The sequence below is a fragment of the Stegodyphus dumicola genome, chromosome 11, assembly GCF_044657685.1.
Source record: "Stegodyphus dumicola isolate Sdum_Otavi_A_Nest chromosome 11, ASM4465768v1".
Classification (NCBI taxonomy): Eukaryota; Metazoa; Arthropoda; class Arachnida; order Araneae; family Eresidae; genus Stegodyphus; species Stegodyphus dumicola.
The window spans coordinates 108,943,292-108,963,825 of record NC_140778.1 but is presented as its reverse complement, the minus strand read 5'-3'; the positions used below and the strand labels follow the sequence as shown (position 1 = coordinate 108,963,825).

At 36.2% G+C, this 20,534-nt stretch overlaps 1 protein-coding gene and 1 long non-coding RNA gene across 4 annotated transcripts in view; one reads left to right on the top strand and one right to left on the bottom strand.

Moving 5' to 3' along the window:
- Nucleotides 1-20,534, top strand: part of LOC118191942 (uncharacterized) — a 216,763-nt gene that overhangs the window by 105,949 nt on the left and 90,280 nt on the right. The window lies entirely within an intron of this gene.
- On the bottom strand, nucleotides 4,731-17,672 carry LOC146994234 (uncharacterized). Its single transcript, XR_015044088.1, has 3 exons — nucleotides 17,525-17,672; nucleotides 11,489-12,078; nucleotides 4,731-4,912 (listed from the first exon to the last, which is right to left on the bottom strand). It is a non-coding gene; the product is annotated as an uncharacterized LOC146994234 (long non-coding RNA).

The window sequence follows — 20,534 nt, the reverse complement described above, 5'->3', positions numbered from 1 at the left end:
ACTGATCATCATAGGAAGATAATCACCAGAAGAAAGTTCACTGTTCACATTCTGAAGTGCATTATTCTATAAATGAAAATACATTAAGCCGATTCGATTGCGTGTATGCCCGTATCTATATTTATATATAGGAAAAATTATAATATAAAATAAATATAGTATAAAATATATGTTATCGTTAAAGAGTTTAATTAAGTTATTTCCTCGAATAAGTAAGTATTTGACGAGGAAAAACCTAGCCAAGCCGGTTTAGCTAATTATTTTAAAATAACTATATTAAGTAGTATAGAATATAATATTCTATAAACTAACTAATGATTAATGCCGCCCAGACGGTGTAGTGGTTAGGGGAGCCAAATGCGATACCTAACGGCCTGGGTTCGATGGTGGTGGTGTATTGAAAATACGGCAAAGCACACTAAGGCTATCTGCCTAAGGGAAGGGATACCTTCGTGGAGAACTTTCTAAGGGAAACTGGCTCGTATACACGTTACACATGGGGAAAACCACGAAAACGCCCATGCACAGCCAGCCCTTTCGCGGGATTCGAATCTCGAACCGAACTACCAGTGTTCAGCGATTTTACCGCTCGGCCGCTGGTGGGTTCGAATCCAGGGGAATACATAGTTCTTATTGTCCGACCCTTCATAGGAGGCAGAGGTGGCCCACCTATTAGCTGCCTGCATAATAAAGTGACAACTACTTCTGGCCTTAGTAGTGGCCAAGTTGAACTCGGCTGAGGGCCTTACATTCATATTAAAAAAAAAAAAAAAAAAAAAAAAAAACTTAATAACAAAAAAGAAAATCTGAAAGGTTTCAGGTTTTAAATTACGTCCAAAAGGGCGTTTTTTTAACGTTTTGTGTGTTACCTTTATTTATTAAATATCATCTTGTTCGCACTTAAACCTTAAAATTCAGCTCAAGAGCAATATCGCAAAATAATTTTAAAATGTGTGTGTGATTGTGGCCAAGCCTTGAGGGCTACCTGCCTAAGGGAAGGGATGCCTTCGTGGAGGACTTTCTAAGGGAAACTGGCTCGTATACACTTTACACATGGGGAAAAACCACGAAAACGCCTATGCAGCCAGCCCATTGGCGGGATTTGAACCACGGACCGAACTACCAGTGTTCAGCGACTTTACTGCTCGGACGCTGGTGGGCTAATTTTAAAATGAGCATATCTTTAGAAATTAAGATACACAGTTCCGAGCGCTAGAGATAATTTTTTTCCTCATATAGTGTTGCCATTCCTCGCCTTTAAATCGTTGAGTTTGTTAATCAAAAATTCGTTAAAGTTTTACAAAATATGTAATCTATGGTAAAACAAATTCCAAATTTCAAATTTGGGCTTCCACTTGTCCATATTAGTAGAAGGATTACGTCATTCAAAATTGGATGGCTCTATGTACCGTTGTTTTATCACAATGCGAGAAATAGACATACATTGAGGCAGATGTTTCATTATTTAATTTTATCAGATATAATGTAGGACTTTAACATATGGTGGCAACAGTTTGAAAAGTGATTCGCCGTTTCTAGCGATTCAACGCAAAATCGCAAAACGAAAAGAATAGTCCTCCAGGAAGAAAGTCTCCTAGGACTTTAAAAAAAAAAGAAGAAGAAAAGCTAATGATAAAACCGTTAAAGTTAAAAAAAAAAAGTTGATACTATAAAATATCTGTCGTTTTATAAATTAACTGATGATAAATCGTTAGTATTTAGAAAATTATATTTGATATAACGCATAGATTAAATAATAAAGGAATGCATAATATAATATTATTGCTAGATTCGTTAAACCGTAATACAAAGTAACAGACTATACTACGCCAATAGTTCTGTTTAAATTTTTAGAGTTTGTCAAATTATTAAGCTATTTAGTCCTGCAAACAAGCAGCTTTCGCGTGCCGTCCTTACTGACAATTCATCATTTATCAACACTTTAATGTGAACAAACTTTTAGCATCCAGTTAGGGATGGATGAAATTTAGTTTCAAGGCCGGCAATCATTATTTAACAGGAAAGAAACATTTGCTCCCCGTGAATTCTTTCCTTCCGGGTGACGTGGGTCGGTTTCCTAAAGGAAACGGGTGAAGCAAACCACGAAGAGAACATACGAACGAACATTTTCCCGCAGGCAAGTTGGAAAAACCTGCTATCGAAATGACCTTGCTCAACTGCAGCCAGCTCAACGTCTTACCCTTAAAACCTCCCTCAAGAGAGCTCGCTATAACCCTGCCCGTTTGGCAAGTTTCCCCAACTCCAATCGGCGAGATTTTAGAGTTCCTTTTTTTCCGTTCCTTATTTTCCGGGTGACATTTTTTCCGTTCCTTATTTTCTGGGGACATTCTTTCCGTTTCCCTTTTTTCCGGGTGACATTTTTTCCGCACACCGTTTTTATCACTTGTGTGAACTTTGTTATTTTTAAAAGTATCGAAAACATTCACTGCAATTTTGATGGTTATTAATTTCGCAAATTAGTAAAGCTTTTACTTTTGAATCAGCCAGTTTACCTCTTTCTTCAAACAATTTTTTATGATGCTCATAATTGACAATATTCTTTTGATTGCTGCCAGTGTGTATCCATGCTTGAAAGTGTATTCTATCATTTAAATGGCACTTTGAAATGAAATGTCTTTTCTTTGAAATGACTGAAATTTTGCATCCATTTTCCTTCACAATTTTTTCCATTTTCATTGACAATATCAGTTGCTTTTGTACTTTCCATAATCAACATAGCTTTGTTAAATAATTTGAGTTGCCCTTGTACAAACCATAAATAGTACATTTCAATACAATTTTTTTATCATCCCTTCAAAATGCTCTTGTGAAATAAAATTTAAAGTATTCTGTCAATAGCTGGAAGTAGTAAAAAAAAAAAAAGAAAAAAAAAAAAAGGTGTTGTTTATGTTGAAGAACTTTCTAGTCTACATATACAAATGCACAAAAATCTGACTCAAATTTATAAATAATAATCACACTAAATATAAGTCAGGTGTAACTCTAGTGGTGACAATATTTAACGGAACAAAACATTAATCGCCAATCTTATGATAGTACATCGCCAATAGTGTATAACAGATGCCAGCCTATTACGCTAGCCAATCATATCACTGCGCATGCGTGAAGCGTTAGCCCGCAGAACGCAGACACTACTCAACATTACTGGCTCTATTGTCCTTCAAATCACTCATTCACCTATTTGTCCCACCTTAATTATATCTACACACCATCTCATACTGATTGTTTTTCTGGTGTTACTGCTTTTGTTGTATATACTGACCTGTATATAATGTATATATTATATTTTTCACTATGCCTTTATATCCATTGCTATTTTATGTTATTTACTCCTATTATGTAGAGCTTAAGGCATTTCTTTTTCTACATCATTGCTTATCTGCGCATTTACCTTCGTCATGGCCTGCACCGCAGGTGTGTTTCTGTTGGACTTTTTTACATGCTCACCCAGATTATGAAGTGTTCTGAACTTTCATTTTTCTTCCACACGAATTATAAACTGTTCGAAATTGCAAATATTCGAAAGTAGGATTCATTACGCCAGGATAGCGTCTACACCCGGGAACCCGTTTTACGAACCTCATCGAGTTTACCTGAGCCGAACACACACTTCTTTTTAACAAAGGCTCATCTTACTACGAGACAGCCTTTAATTTTAATAGTTAGTAGTGTTAAAAGCATCAAATTCAATACAAATTAAATAGTGAAACCTTTTTCATTAAAATATTACTGGAAGTTATTTCTTATAATTTTAAACTTTATTTTATTGCTTGCAAGTTACTTCTTTGTCTCACCTCAGGACAAGTCCATGAAATTCATCATGCAAGGAGGCACGATTGCTGTAATCGTTGGCAAGAGGCTTGAGCACCATGTAGGCGAAAGCACAACTTTTCTTAGTTCCGCCCCCAATTTTGAAGGACAGAACCTCCGGGTGACGTGCCCCAGAGGGCTTTTGTCGCCAATCTTGTGATACACAGCCAATAATGTATAAGGGACGCTATTAAGCTAGTCTAAAATTACTGTCTTAACCGATTGTAAGGCAGTTCAGTTAATGTAGCAAACTGCGTTGCTCCTTAATCTTCTAATTTGATTCAACTTATTATTTTTTGCAGATTGTTATTATTACAGCAATTTTTTTTTAAAAAACTAAGCTTGAACTTTCTATTATATCGAAAAGAGTTTCCAGTTCTGGAGCTGCCAAAGGATCTACAAAGCGGAACCATGTTTCGATGTCCATTAAGCAAAAAGTGGAATTCCTGCAAAGAATGAATAAAGGCATATCTGTCTCAAAATTATGCGAGGAGTATGGCATTGGAAAGGCAACTGTTAATGAAAAGGGGACTTTTTTTATTTTTTATGTAAGAAACTTAAACAACTTACATTGAAAGAAATGTTTAATAAAGCAAACAAATAAATATTAAGCTTTAGGTTAATACTCAAGGCCTGCCAGACTGAAAGAAATTCCAGTTTACAGTGGCTTTCGCAAAATTCAACACTAGGTGGCGCTCGCATTCTGCTACACTTTTGCTATAAGTTCTTTAATGTGCCTCGTTATTAACAAAAAGTGTATAATAAAATACACTTAAACGTGCCACTGAAACTAATAGTAACATAGGATGCTATATTTTGCTGCGTGCTATACTGCAAAGTTTTCTTCCTTTTAAAAAACTGTTTGCGATTGTATTTAAATAATTTAGCATTTCCATCAGTTTCATGTAATACAGATTTAATACAATAATACAAAATTTCTTAAACAAAAACAATCATCACGTAAAATTTTAAAGCTTTAAAATTCTTTTGATATGCTTCTTTCGCTCAGCTTTTGCATATAAACAAGCTTCTTAATATGTGTGTGTACGTGTATTCAGCTTCATGTTATTTTTTCGTCTTCCTGAAATACAAATATTATAAATTTTTTTAATCTTACTGGAGATAATCTCTATTTTCTGCATAAATCGTACTTTGACCTATCATATATACGATATATATGAATATATATATATGAATTTAATGCCGTATATATATGAATATATACTCGTATATATATGAATTTAATGCCATTAACATTTAAGAATGCATCCACGTATATATTTTATAAGAAATGCTACTTGCGTTAGCTTATTTACGAAATTTATTACTTTTAGCTCTCGTATTTGTTATCTTTGATCCAGAAACATTTGCATGCTGTCTGTAATATCTTAAAAAATTTAAAGCGCATATCTCATTTTAATTAGTGTGATGCTGTGTATGAATTTGTGTCTTCTTGGTTGAGTGTTTTGTGGTTGCATTTGAAGTAACAGAGATTCATGTCGAATCCATATATATATGTGTAATTAATAGAGGTAATACTTTTTGTTTTAGAGAATATGGCTTTATTTTTTAAATTGAATATTGAATATTGTATATTGAAATACTTAATCTCCAAATTTTTTATTCCCTTCGTCCCAAACTAGTTGCTACACTTCGGTCGAAAATTTTGTCCCAAACTAGCTGCTACATTTCAAGTAGGTGGAGTCATAAATAACTTTCGATGCAGTTTAGTAGAGGGACATCAGTAAAATTATAAGGTGTACTACAAGGAATGTAACGCTGTATACTAGGTTTTCATTCTCAGTTTTTACTTTCCACAAATTTAGCACTTATTTTGGAACAATTTTATCAACGCAAATTTAGAGGGTTCGCACGCTCCTAAGCCACGCCCCATTTTGAAAGGTACCGCCCGTGTTTCAGAAAGATCGTATTTATGTGATTAAGGCAAAGCTTAGGGCTGCCTGCCGAAGGTGTAAGAGGCCTTCGTGGAAATATTTCTGACGCTCGCGTAGACGAGGACAAGGCAGATCACTGAATTTTTAAATTAGTCTGAAGATTTTATGCGATTACTGATAGACGAGTCCTTAGAAAAATGGGGCGTGACTTAAGGGTGTGCTAATTGGCATGAATTGAGGTGATGATGAGTATATAGTCCTGAGGACTTTGACTCAGAATTTAGTAACCCTACGGCCCAAGGCCCAAGGCGATATTTTCCGGAGTACCTTTGCAACTTAATGCAATTACCTCCACAACTTCGTTAAGAAAAATGAATTAATTAAGAAAGAGCATTGGCTAAAGGGAAGTGATCGAAACCATTAAGGGTTTACTGTGAAAGAAATGGATAAGTCCACGCTAGCGACGAGAAATTCTTTCTGCTTTCAACTTGTTATCCAAGATTGAAAGAGAGAGAGGTGATGAGTAAGGCGAATTCCTGAATGCATTGCATTAATGGAATCGGAAAGGTTGGAAGGCAATCAGCCGGGAAACATAATTTTCCAGGGCTTGGGAAAGGTATATTAGGTATTACGGAAAACCGCAGTAGTTGCTAATGCCTTGGGGATGGGATGGGGGGGAGAGAGTCTTGCGACTAAAGCTCGAAGCAAGGGATGGAGGAGCGAAGAGGAGGTGGGGGGATGGTCATTTCAAGAAGGCGAAAAGTTCTCCGACCGCCTGTGGCGGGTAGAAGAATAGGAGCAACTTTTCGAGCGGAAAGGAACCGTGAAGAAAGTTAACTGTGAAAAAGACGGAGAAGTTTTTAAGAGAATTAAAGGGAAGACAAGCGAGGAAAAGTGGTTTAAGTTGGAGATGAGAAGTGGATTAAAAAGGGGGAGAAATAAAAATAGGGACAGGATTAAACTGATTTACCTGATTGAGGATGTGAATTGAAGATATGCAAGCTTGTAGATTTAAATGCAGATTGCTGAAAAACAAAAATTTGTAGCATAAAAGTGTTTAAAGTAATATTCCGGGAGAAATAAATTTTAGTGATTGCAATATTTACATGTGGTTTAAGAGTTAAATAATTTATTTGAATTGATAAAATATTAAAGATTCAGTTAATCTATTGTAAATTAGAATCTTAATTGTCTGGACCGTGATTTGTGAAAAGCTGAGGTCTTGGCAAGTGGAGGAGCATGTTAACTATAGCAGCACGGATAAAGGACCGAGAAACTAGGCTAAATTAAGTCCGGTGGGCATATGATAATATAGAAATAGTTAAGGGTCGCCGGGTTAGGCCCGTGAAGTGCTAGTTAATTTAAAAATTAGAAAGAATTCCTAGTCAAGCAGACACCTCCGCTTTGGCTTCCTAGGAAAGATGTTAAATGTTCTATCTAGAACGCTCCTAGGTCTGTGCTCGGCTGGATCATAGGCAGGAAGTGAGTGCAAGACTGGGTTTTCGATCTGAGATAATCTATTGAAGAATTTAGCCGAATTTTGCCGGAAAAAGGCATCAAGCGGTAGAATTTTGAGATCATTATGAAGCACTTCATTACGGACGAAATAATGAGCATTTGTCAGAATACAAAGCGTGACGCTCTGGATTTTCTTCAGATGACTATTGGCGGCAGTTGACCAGACAACGGCTGCGTACGTCAGGATCGGAAGAATGGTACTCTTGTAAAGAAGGATCTTGTTATTGAGGGAGAGGTTGCTGGTTCTTTTAAGGAGAGACATCAGTTGGGTTCTTGTAGTTCTGGCTTTGGAGATGGCATAGTTGATGTGGGTATTCCAGAGCAGCTTCGCATCTAGATATACTCTCAGATATTTGTAGGAGTCCACCCAGGGTACATTTTCATCAAATAACCTTAGTGGAGGGAGTTGACTATGGACGTTCCTCTTTCTGGAAAAGAAAACTGTGGCGGCACTTTTTGCGACATTAATTTTGATTTTCCAGGTAATGAGCCAGGACTCCAAGTCTGTTAAATACAGCTGTAGGTGATTGAGAGTGGCGTGTAGTGTTGAGTGCTGTGAAATGATGGCTGTGTCATCTGCATAGAGTGCTAAATCGACACTTGGTGTTTGTGGTATGTCATTTACATACAAGTTGAAGAGCATAGCACTAAGAATTCCTCCCTGAGGCACCCCCGCCAGGATAGGCCGAGGAGAAGAAACAGAGTATTTAACTTTGACAGAAAAGGTACGATTAGTGAGGTAAGAGTGCATTATGTGCACGAAATTAGCCGAAATTTCAAGTCGCATGAGCTTGAATAAAATTCCGATATGCCAACACCTGTCGAAAGCCTTTGCTACGTCTAAATAAACGATAGCTGTAGGCTTTCCACTGCGAGATCCTGTGTGAATGATTTCTACTACCCTCAGTAGCTGGGCCTGAGTTGAGTGTTTAGCACAAAAACCGAATTGCTGAGGAATAATAATATTTCAGTTTCGGCAGAAATCATTCAGGTATCTATGCAGTATAGCTTCGTAAATTTTACTAAGTGAAGACAGGAGGCTGATCGGTCTATAATTTTGAGGGACCTTTGGGTCCATTCCAGGTTTTAGAATAGGAATGACTAATGCATTCTTCCAGCTATGAGGATAATATTTTAACCTTAGCAATGAGTTTATCAAAACTGCTAGGTAAAATATGAATTTTACTGGTAAATTTTTAATCATGCGATTAGAAATCCTATCCAGGCCAGGTGCTTTTGCAGGTGTGAGATTTTTGATAAAGGCAGAAATCTCAGTCATTGTTGTGATAATGGGTTCCTCAGATTGTGTATCTGAGGAGAGAAATTCTTCAACTTGGTGTTGGACTTCATGCATATGCTCTGCACAGGAATCGACCATGAGTCCAGTGTTGGGTGAAAATTGTGTTTGAAGACTGCCCGCAATGCGTTCAGCCTTTTCAGTGTCTGTTAATGCCATCCGGTCGTTGACCGTGCCCATTAGGGGGGGAATGTCGTGTTTTGGTTTGCGAAGCCGTGCACTAGCAACCCAGAGGCTATTATCAGAAGTCTTTAAGGACTTAAGGTAATTTGTGTATTTTTCGTCTGTGTATTTCTTAATATCAGACTTGATCTCATTCTGGATCCTTCGCAGTTGCACTCGAAAGTCTTCCAAACGTGTATTTTTCCAATCTCTGCGAAGTCGGTTTTTAATTTTGATTTTTTCTTTAATGAAATCAGGTAATTTATAATAATTTTGCCTGAATTTGGGCTTGAAAGCTGCTGTAAATGCACTTCCTAGGGTTTGGTTGAGCCTGTCAATGGCTAAGTCAACCTCCTGATTATGGTTAATTTTGATAGGGGGGAGAATACCATTTTCCAAGACATACCGAAAGTTGTCCCAATTTGTGGAGACTTGCGCCGGTAAATTTTGGTTAATTTTGGATGTTTTAAGGGTGAGGTGAACCGGATAATGGTCAGAGGACAATCCCGGGATCACTTCGATCGAATAATCTACTGGAATATTTTTAAATAAAGCCAAATCAATAATGGAGGGAGCACCTAACCCCCCAGGAAAGTGGAAATGGGTATGTGTGTTTGGCGCTATAATTTGGATGCGGGCGTCCTGAGCCCAAATTTTGAGTTTATCGCCATAGTTGTTGGCAGTGACACAATCCCAACTTCTATGACAGGCATTTAAATCTCCTGCGATAATCAGGTTATTTGCTACACCACTTAATTTTCTGAGATCAGAGATAAATGCAGGTCCCTGTCACGGAGGCATATAGCAGGACGCTACTGCTATTGGGGGGCAATTTGGAATATGAATTTGTACAATAGTCGCTTCTAGAGCCTCCAGTGGTGGCGTGGGAATCCTAGAATGTTTTAGGGAGCGTTTTACATAAATGCTAGTACCGCCACTAGCACGAACAGTGTCACTGATGCATACCTCTCTGTCAATGCGGTAGCAGAAATAATTCGCGATGTTCGCGCTAAGTCTCTCAACCAGATGTGTCTCCTGAATGAGGAAGAGGTCCATGTGGTGCTCATTAATAAAATCCCAGACTTCATGAATCTTCTTCTTGATTCCATTTGCATTCCAGTAGGAGATCAGGAGGCTGTCTTCACCAGTTGCACTGTTGAATGTAAAGCCGTTAGTTTAGGAGGCCACAGTATGCCTCGTAAATGTAAAACGCTCTCTCAGGCCCCGTGGAGACATTTCGGAGCCTTGGGAGGGCATTTCTGAAAGCTTGTAAGAGGATTCGATGCTCAATTCCAAATTTGGAGGCAATTTGAAAAACACTCCTAAGTGTATCAGTACAACTGCCATCATCTAGAGTTGGGGCTAGAGCCTGGGCCGGTGGTGGTGGCTGCAGGAGAGGACTCTGCTTCTGGGCTTGCTTCGGGGCTTGCTTCGATGCAGGGGCTTGCTTCTAGTCCTTTGTAGATGATGGTAGTCCGGGATTTTTCCGTCCGGAAACGACATCGCTAAAAGAGGGGTCCGTGCTGCTATGTGGAGCTTTAGCCGGAGCCGGTACAAATTTTGACTTCCCGTTATCCGATCTAATAGGGGGATTTTTATTTTTGTTTGCTGGGTTTCTGGGGCAGTAGAACCAGTTGGCTGCGTGCTGTCCAAGGCAGTTCGCGCAGGTGTTGGCTTCTGCCGGGTCTTTGGTGCATTGGTACGCGTAGTGCGGTCCGGCACACCTCAGACACCGGATTGGCAGTGTGCACACTGCGGAACTGTGAAAGAAGCCCTGGCAGCGCCAACACTGGCTCGCCCCTTCTTCCCGATGTGTTTTTCAAATTTTATCTCAATTCCAAACATGGTTGTCTCTTCGAAAATATCATATACATTTAATGATGGATTCAGTTGAATTAAGAATAAAGGCATAGGATAACGGGATCTGTGCCTACAGAGTTGAGTGACACTGATTATTGAATACCCCAGTAATTGCAGTTCTGATTTTATTTTTTCTGCTTTTGCTGTATTAGGCAGGCCGCGGAGGATAGCCTTTACGGGCCGATCTTGCTTCAAGTTAAAAGATTTATACTCGGCGCCCTGATTATTGAGAATTTGGGCCACCGAGCGATAATCTGCTTCATTCTGCATTTCAATGCGTAAAAACTTTCCTTTCATTCTGCATATAGCCGTAGGCACAGTTGCTTGTACAAGAGAAGTTAGAAATTCAAAATCCTTGGGTTCTACAAAGAAGAAAGGAATTTTTCTTTTAGTTTTGTTAGAGCTTTCAGAAGGGGGGGGTACTGTCACCGGATTGCTCCTCTGGTTCTTCATTCTCATTCTCCCTCTGAGGGGGAATAGCTGCAGGTTGGGTGGGAGGCAATTCCTCCTCTGGTTTTTCACTCCAAAATGGCGGAAGGGTATTGTTCTGAACTTGTTTTTCAGGGGAAATAGGCGCTCTTCGTGTAACAAGATGGCGAGGAGGCTGCTGAAAACCTTTTTCATCGATTTTGCGTATTTTTTTAGTTTTAGGTAAATCGGAGTTTTCTCGTGAATTTAACGTTAATTTCTGAATTTTTTTGGTGCTATTTAGGATTTTTTCAGTTTGCAATTTAGCTGGTTTGAGAATCTGTTTAGAGTTTTGATTTTTGGCCAAATTTTCTGTTTTTTGCGAGATAACATTATCTTTAGTTAATTCCTTAGCAGATTTAATAAGTTTTTGGATACATTCTTCCTCAGTAGGGGGGATTGCAAATAAAGGTAGATTCAGACGTTTGGCAAGAGAAGTGAGGGTAGAAAAAGTTACCTGAGACTCGTGCTGCACGCATTTCAGATCGAAGCTTGCTAGAGGCGTTGATCGTCTTGCTCGACTCAGATTTTGCTCCAGGTCTGTGAAGCGGGCCTTGAGTTGGTAAAGTTGTTTGATGTGGATCAGGAGGTCGTCAGGATTAAGTTGATGATCTTGATTAAGGATTAAGTTGATGAGTAAGGATTAAGTTGATGAGTCTGAGACAGGGACCGTCGAGTCTGTAGACGTCGAAGTATCCATCTCGGAGTTGTCAGTGGGGTTGCCGGCCATGTTTTCCAGCGTCGCGTCGCTGCAGGTGGTTGGTGCGGAGCTCATCGAAAACACGTCTGTTCACCACGAGAGACACCCTGCGAAGTAACCCTACGGGGTACGTCTTAGTGGTGAAATATCTCCACTTTAGTATTAAAGTGGAAAATTTCTAGAGAGGATGCTTGGTTCTGGTCCGGTGGCTCCATCTTTTCGCAAAGCTGCAAGTAGTCGCTGAGAGTAACGTTGGTTGAGTGAAGCAATTTTTGAAGCAATTATTTGATACGCAATTATCGAAGAGGCATATTTTAGATGAGGATGAAAGTTGATAGTACATTATACTGGAAAACACAGTGAAAAAAACATTTTTAGTATGCTAAAAGTAGTAAAATAAAAATATATACAAGTCTCTAATTATTTGAATTCGTGAGAGGACGAAAGCCAATCAAAAGTTTATTCGTTGGTCACATGATCACTTTTGGAATTGGACTTAGACGATTTCATAAAATACAATTTGAAGGATAAATATAAGAAACTAGATTAAAAAATTCTTGATTAAATATGTGATTAAATAGATGAGTAATTTTTTTTAAGATAAGGAAAAATTTGGTGCATAACAAGTCCATATGCCTGCTTGATCAGGCGGAAAGTCTATTCCTGCTTGCCCAGGATTAATGAATATATACACAATATACATGATGAATTTTGAAGTTAGATGAAGTTAATTCCAGTTATTATTGTGGAAAATGGAGCGAGGTCTATTGAATGTTTGAATAATTTTGCTGTCATAGTTTCCAAGATTCCTAATGACTTGGTTGACGTGATGATCACATTTATGGTGGAAATTTTTTGAAGTTTTAAGGATTTCTTCGTTAAGTAGATTAATTCTGATACTTCTCCGGATGACTGAATTTCTCACGTACCAGGGGGAATTCGAAATTATTCTTAGATGGATATTTTCTTGTTTCTGAAGGAGCAGTCGATTGGTTTTTGCAGTGGCTGCCCAGGCTGGTGCTGCATAGAGGATAATTGGATGGATTGTCTGGAGATAAACTAGCCTTTTTGTGGTTAAATTTAACTGTGAATTCCTGCCTAATATTGAGTAGAGAGACATAAATGCCTTCTGCACTTTATGTTTAATGTAGTTGATATGAAATCCAAAATTTAGTTTTCTGTCCAGATGTACGCCTAGATATTTGACATGGGATTCTTTTTTGATGACTGTGTTGTTAATTTTGATGTCTTGAAGGTTGTCTTGATTATTTTTGCGATTAAAGATGATTACTGAAGATTTTTCTGCGTTAATTTTAATTTTTCATTTCTCGAACCATTTTGTAAGTGCGTCAGTAGAAGCTTGAAGTTTTCTTAGTGCTATTTTAGGATTGAGTGATTTACGGAGGATAGCAGTATCATCTGCGTAACACGCAGTGAGTGCACAATCAATTGTTGGCAGGTCGTTTGTGAAAATATTGTAGAGGGTTGGTGAGAGAATCGCTCCCTGAGGCGTTCCTGCATTTATTTTTCGGATGCTGGAGAGATGGTTATTAACTTTGGTTTGAAAGGTCCGCTTTTTAAGAAAGTCTGCTATGAGTATGATAATTTCGGCTGGGAAGTTTTGTTGAATAAGTTTGATAAGGAGGGCGTTGTGCCATACCTTATCAAATGCTTTTTCTATGTCTATGAAGAGTGCAGCGACAGTTTCTTTTTTGTTCATACATTCGCCAATGTATTCTGTAAGTCTTGTAATTTGATGGGTAGTAGAAAACCCAGAACGGAAACCGAACTGGTGATCTCTCAGGATGCTATTTTCTTGGATGAATGTTTGAATGCATTTGAGAATAATTTTTTCATAGATTTTAGCCGCAGTAGGCAGAAGACTGATGGGTCTGTAATTTTTTTATATGGTGCTTTCTTTCCCTGGTTTTTTGATGACTGTGATCAATGCATGTTTCCATTTATCGGGAAAAATGCAGAGTCGAAGGCAGCTATTTATGATATTTGTGAGAAGTACAATTCCTTTGCGTGGAAGGTTTTTAATAGCCTTATTTGAGATGTTATCGAAACCTGCAGACTTTTTGGGGTTTAGTTTCAGGATTATATTATTGATATCTTTAGGAGAAACAGGCTCGTTGGTGACGAGATGATGGGAGTCAAGGAAATTATTCAAATGGTCAGAGATGGAGTAAGTGAAGTTAGAGATTTGAGGATCACTGTTAGTTTTGAATTGATTTTCGTAGTCTTCGGCGAATATCTCAGTGATTTCTTGGGAGTTGTGAATCAGGATGTCATTTTTCTTGAGAGGTCCGATTTTATTGAAGTTATTGCGTAGGGATTTTGCTAATTTCCAAATAGAGTGGTCTTTGTGTGATAAACTTAGGATGAAATTTTGCCAGTTTTCGTTGCGATAATTTTGCATGATAATTCTGAGTTAACATTGGGCAGCATTTAATCTGGATTTAATAGCAGGGTTTTGAGTGCATTGAAATTCCTTTCGAAGGCGGTTCTTTTGGTTAATTTTTTGCCGGATGTGATGAGGGAGCGTGAAGGTTTCATTGTTGATAGCAGATTTCGAATTATCAAGTGCATGCTTGATGCTGATGTTTAAGTTATCTATTGCTTCATTAATTTCTTGTCTATTTTGGAGAGGAGGTTTCGCAGATATGCTGGAGTCTAAAATAGATGTAAATTTATTCCAATTAATCCGGGAATTTAGTGGAGGGATTCCGTGGCGAAGGCCATACATAGTAAAATGGACAGGTAGATGGTCCGACGAAAGGTCATTGCTGACGTATAAATAAGGAGTTTGCTTGATATTGATTGTAAGAAGAATGTCTAGAACATCAGGTGAGCCGTAGGTAGTCGAGGGAATTCTGGTGGGTTCATTTGGAGCATGGACTATGATATTGTGGGGGAGAATATAGCTATTAAGTGTCATCCCGTCAGAATTGTTAATTTTGGAGTTCCAATTTGTGTGTTTGCAGTTTAGATCTCCGGCAATTAGAGTAGGGTAGTTGAAATTACATATAATATACAGGTCTTGGTTATCCAGTGGTGTAGAGGGAGGTTTGTAGATGGAAATTAGAAGATAATTAGTGTTGTTGCTATTGAGGATGCAGGCGCAGGCTTCGATACTTTTGAAGGGTGGGAGTGGAAATTCTCTGTGCAATTTAGATGTCTTTTCGTGAGAATGGCAGTACCTCCTCCTCTATTGATAGTGCAGTCTTTCCTGAAACAGTCATAGTTTGCCATTTTAAATTTATCAGTGGTTTTAAGAGGGGTTTCATTAAGGAAGGTAATATCAATTCCATGTTTGTTTATGTAGTCTCGGACTTCTATGTCTTGTTTTTTGAGGCCGTTACAGTTAAAAAACATGAACTTTGCATAGTAAAGATGAAGGGAATTATTGCTGTTAACTCTTGTATTTGTATTATACATTATGGTATTGGGAGAAGATCTTAAGGGCTTCTAGAGCCATATTCAGTCGTGCAGGCATGTCCTGAACTTGGTTGAATTTAACATAAATTTCATATAAATTTGTTATAAAAGACTGAAATTCGTCAATGCTTTTTGGTTGGAAATTGCTGGTATCATTGGCAAATTTGGATTTGAACTGTTCTTGCTGCTGGGTGTGCTAAAGCTGGATTTTTGAAACTAATTTGGTACTGATTTAAGGAGGGAAAGTTTGGTAAATAAAGTTGCTGTTGATTGATAGTAAATTTGCGGTAGGTGATATTGAAATACTTGGTATTCATCATTAACAGGCTTAAAATTTTATATAAGACTCATTGTGATTAATGTCATGTTAGTCATTATTGGTAAAAGCACAGAATAGGCTGCATCAACAAAGTTCAGTAGGCGGAGCTGTGTGACGTCCTTAAATGGGTGGCACTAAGCATGGACCTTATAAGAAATAGACTAACCCAGTGGGCGGAGCGTGCGTCACACACATTTCGGGAAGAGAGAGTAGAGACGATTTAGTTTATCGTAACATTGAAACATATGGCGTTTGTATCACATAGCTCTTTTTAATTATTAAATGTGATACGTTGTATAAATGATGAGATAATAAAAAATCACAGTTTTTGCTAATAAGATTTTATATATCTCATGAAACCACTTTTTAGTGCATTTTGAGTATTTCTTTTACTGCATTTTGAGCATAAGCGTAATTCTTGTCTAAACATCATTCATTACTTTGATAAAACGGTAAAAACTCTAAACAAAAAATTTATGAATTTACTTTTGCCTACAAATAAAGTAAAATTAAGTAAGATTGATAGTACATGATGCTATGAAACAAATAAGGTAAAATTAAACAAGATTTTGTAATTTTTTTTTTTAATTTTATGAACATTTTCAGGCAGTAGTCGCAAATATTTATCATTTCAAATGTTCATAGAAACCAAGGATTGTTTCATTTATTTTTTCTGTTTTCAAAATTATTATGGTATTAAAAGATGATCATTTATGACAATATTAATAACTCATAAAATTCGGAGCATAAACCTTTCTGAGTGTAATGAAAAATTTAAAAAAAAATTCGCAGTAAATAAAAAAAAATCTTATGCGGAACTAGAAATAAATTAAAAAAATAATTACTATAAAATACAAGTTATTATATGTCCAATCTTAAATTTTTATTAATGCGCCTAAAGTAGCCTTGTAATTTTATATACCTCTGTAAATACTTTAATCAGAATGGCTATACATCCATAAATACATATGTATGAAAGTAAACAATTTAGGATATTTGTTGCATTGAAAAATTCGCTTACTTCACTTTTTATTTCAAATATTTGGGAAAACAAGATTATATCTATTTATCTATTAATGTAAATACACACACCTATATATATATATTTAGAGAGAGAGAGGAAGAGAAACAGATAATATGGTTTATTGATGCTTAAATAAAATTAATTTAGTAAATCTGCTTCGAATATTTTCTCTCTGTTTAGATTCATTGTAACATGCAACTTCATGATGCATTCTGATTTTTAAATATTGAAATATCACTGCTTTAATTAATTTAATCAGGTGGTTTTTATCTGGCTCATCATCATAAATATGGTCTTGAAGAAAAGGAAATATATGTGTTCCTATGCTTTTTAAGACTTTTAGAGTCATGAAATTTATAATATTTTTTTTATTCAATTTAAACTCCTTCTCAGTCTGCCTAAAAATTATTTCTGCATTTTTGCAGATCATTCGGACGTCACTGGAAGGAGAAGTCAAACCTTTACATCCAGATTTATAATATTTGAAACCTAGCAAACCATCATATGGTTCTGTTGAAACTAAAGCTGAGAAACAGATATTACATTTTACTTTATAAGCTAAGCTTTTAACAACAAAACCAGCTATATAAGCTATATAACTTTTCGTTCTTAAATATTCTTGTTTTTGATTAGTTATAATGCTAGGAATTAAAATTTACCTATAATTTAAAAAAGCAGCAAAAAATTATAAATTTTAAAGAAAACTTTCAAAAATTCATTTTTAGGCATTTTAGTATTTAGCTATAGTTTAGTATTAGTTATAGTTTTAGTAATTGTAAGAGAAAATTACTTGGTTGAATTTTTCTGTTAGTTCAGATTTAAAATATTATTTTCTAAAAGAAGAAGTTACAAATTCGCTTACATCATAGGAAAAGCTAAAAATATATACAAGCCTGAAAGCATGCAACAGCTTTATAATTATTTAGAACGTTAATTATGCTTGAAATACATGCTAAGTATTTAAAAAGCAATCTCAGTGTCAAAAATAAAAATATTTAAAAATTCTTACTTGTGAAATGAGACACTACCACCTGCTTTTTTTGTGACAATTGTACGCGCTGCAATAGCCAACCATTGCTAGTTTCTGGAAGTCGTCCCTACTCCTCCGGATGTGATCAAGGTGAGAGCCAGGAACGCGCCAGACAAGGAAGAAAACGCAATTGGGTTAGTCTATTTCTTTTAAGGTCCATGGCACTAAGCTTGTGACGTCACAATGTAGTCTCCATGGACCTTATGGTTATAAGTATGCTATAGCTTGGTATTTAAAGAAAACTTAAATTATATTTTAACTGAGTTGAAATGGTAGGTTTAAATGTTCTGGGCGAGATTTTTTAATTATAAATCTACTTTTGTGTGTTGTGTGGTAGTGTTAGCATTTAACGCAACGAATTATCTCTCACAAATGTATTATTAAGATACCAAACGATTGAAAACGATTATTACCAAACGACTGAAAATATTGAATGCATGAGTTAAAAATTATAACCGTAACTTCTGAAAATACAGAAGAGAATTCTTTTGCTTAAAGAATGTTTTGATTATTGATGAGTGTGTCAAAATCGGTGCTTACTGCAGAATGGATGAGTATCTGAATCTGGATTTTTTTTTTTTTTTTTTTTTTTTATATCAGTTGGAGCGAAGAGGTAAAAAGAGCGTTATTGAGTGGTGTATGGAGAAAAGCTTGATTGCAATAGCGTATAAGTGCCCAATTTGTGGAACAAATATGAAAATACTAGAGCGAAAAAAAACGTATAGACGGTTTTGAGTGGTGTGCAATGCCGAGGTTGTTTTGTTTTTGTTTTTGCTAGAACGCCCCAACCCGCCTGATCACAAAGTGATCTTATGGTGTAGCCATAAGGGGTCAAAAGCATATTCGTAGGAGTCGGCGCTTAGAAAGTAGCCGTATCTAATTTTGATACTATCAGTGAAAAATACAATATATAATTGCGAGTCATCCTTATAAATGATTGAATACATGCTAGCAATAGGTGTCATGTAAAAGGGAGCCAGCGCATTTTTCTATTTTTAATCTACAGATAAGCATATGATCTCTTTTTATTTTTACCGCTCGTTTATTTTCCTCACCAAAGATTTAAAAAAAAAAAAAAAACTAATAATAATAAAAAAATTACACGTGCACTTGTAAACTTAAAGGCTATATTTTATTGAAATTTTTATAAGTTTATTCATGAGGGATGAAACTAATTAAATATATTATATTATTTAATTAAAAAATGGATTAATCCTTCTAACGTTGTTTAAGTGACGAAGTTACGCAGTCAAGTTCCTGGGACACTTCCCTATCCTGTATGTAGCAACGTAATGTGGTGTGCATATCTTTTATATTTGTGTACCATAACTTAAAGTCCAAGAAAATCATGAAAGTCCTAAAATAAATATTTAAGATTGAAAATGACAAGTATTTTGTGATGCAAGTGACTCTTGGTTTAATTGATCCATTTGCGTTTTTGCAGCTGAGGATGGTAGTTCGGTAAAACCATCGAAACTAATCCTGTGAAAATTTGAAAATATAACGCTGATTTTTGTTGTTTGACTTCTGAATTAGTAAGTGACTCTTGGTTATCTGTCTAAGAGTAGCATTCTGTAACACTTGCAATTTTTTCATGTGTACTGTACTGGCAAAGCCCCAAACAGGACAAGTATAGATAATAATGGAACGCAACATCGCTTTGTAAAGAACCAATTTATTGTCTAGAGATAAAACTGAGTTTCGAGAAATTAAGGGGGCAAGTTTTGTTTATCAGCTCGGAACTTATTAATTACTTGTGTAGTGTGGGGCCTCCATGTTAAGCTCCTATCCAACGTAACACCTAGGTATTTTACTTGCTTAGCCCACAGAATGACTGTATCATACATTTTAATACAATCCTTCTAACCACCAGTGGATTATGCGTTGACATCGGACACGCTTTTTACTTTTTTCCTGACTTAAGGTATTACTTTCAAAATTAATACAGAAAGAGCAAAGTATAATAAAATGCTTCTTTAGATTTAATAAAAATTATTTTACAGCTATCATTAATGTCGTAGCTTTAAATTTTGAGAAAACAAAATCTGTATGCTTTGTATTTAGAAAAGGGAACTTAATTTTAAAGTCATAATATTTTAAACCCCGCCTATAAAGACGCTTGACAGTCTACAGGGACCCCGCCTTCAGAGTGATACGCACTATTATTGTGCTTTTAAAGTTGTTCCATGATGAATTGTAAATTTTGAAATGGTAGAAAATTGATGTAATTATTCTTCTAATTGTTTTCATATATAAAAGTTACAAAACGTAAGTTCCTGCAATATCAATTTCTAATAGTTTTAATCTGAACACATATCAAATACAATATTGTTAATGGAAACAAGACATTCCAAAGCGATATTTTAATTAAACAAACAAGCAGCTTTAATTTGGAATTTTGTATTAGAATGTATTAGAATCGGAAAAAAAGATTTTAGATTCTAATCCATTAATATGTTATTTACATAATTAATGGGCGATAGTTAATTGTTTTGACAGCAGACGATGGAAATCTTTTGAAAAATTTGCCCTGAAATAGCACAGGTGATCTATAGGCGTCTGCTAATTTCTTATTATATGAGTAATCTTCAAACATTTATGCTTTAAATTGCCTTTAAGTGAAAGAAATAGTTCTAGTAAATGCGAATCAAGTTATCTGATATTTAAATGTAAGACAGAAATTAAAATTTGGGTCAAGTGCCAAGTAGCAGCTGCTTAAGGTTGGAAATAGTAGGATAAGTTCAAAGTACTTGTTTTCTTACGAGAAATACTTCTGCTAAAAATGAAAAGCAGACTATTTGCCTGCTAGGAATTTAATCTCTTTTAGAAGTTTCACGTTAGTTTCTGGTACATTTGTGCCGATTGTAAAATAAAGCCAAGTATAGCAGAAGAGCCGCGCCATCTTGCGGTAAGTAAGAAGGTCATGTTGGGTTGCCGAAAATACAAAAGATTATTTTCACAATAACATTTCTGTTTGGGCGACTTTACT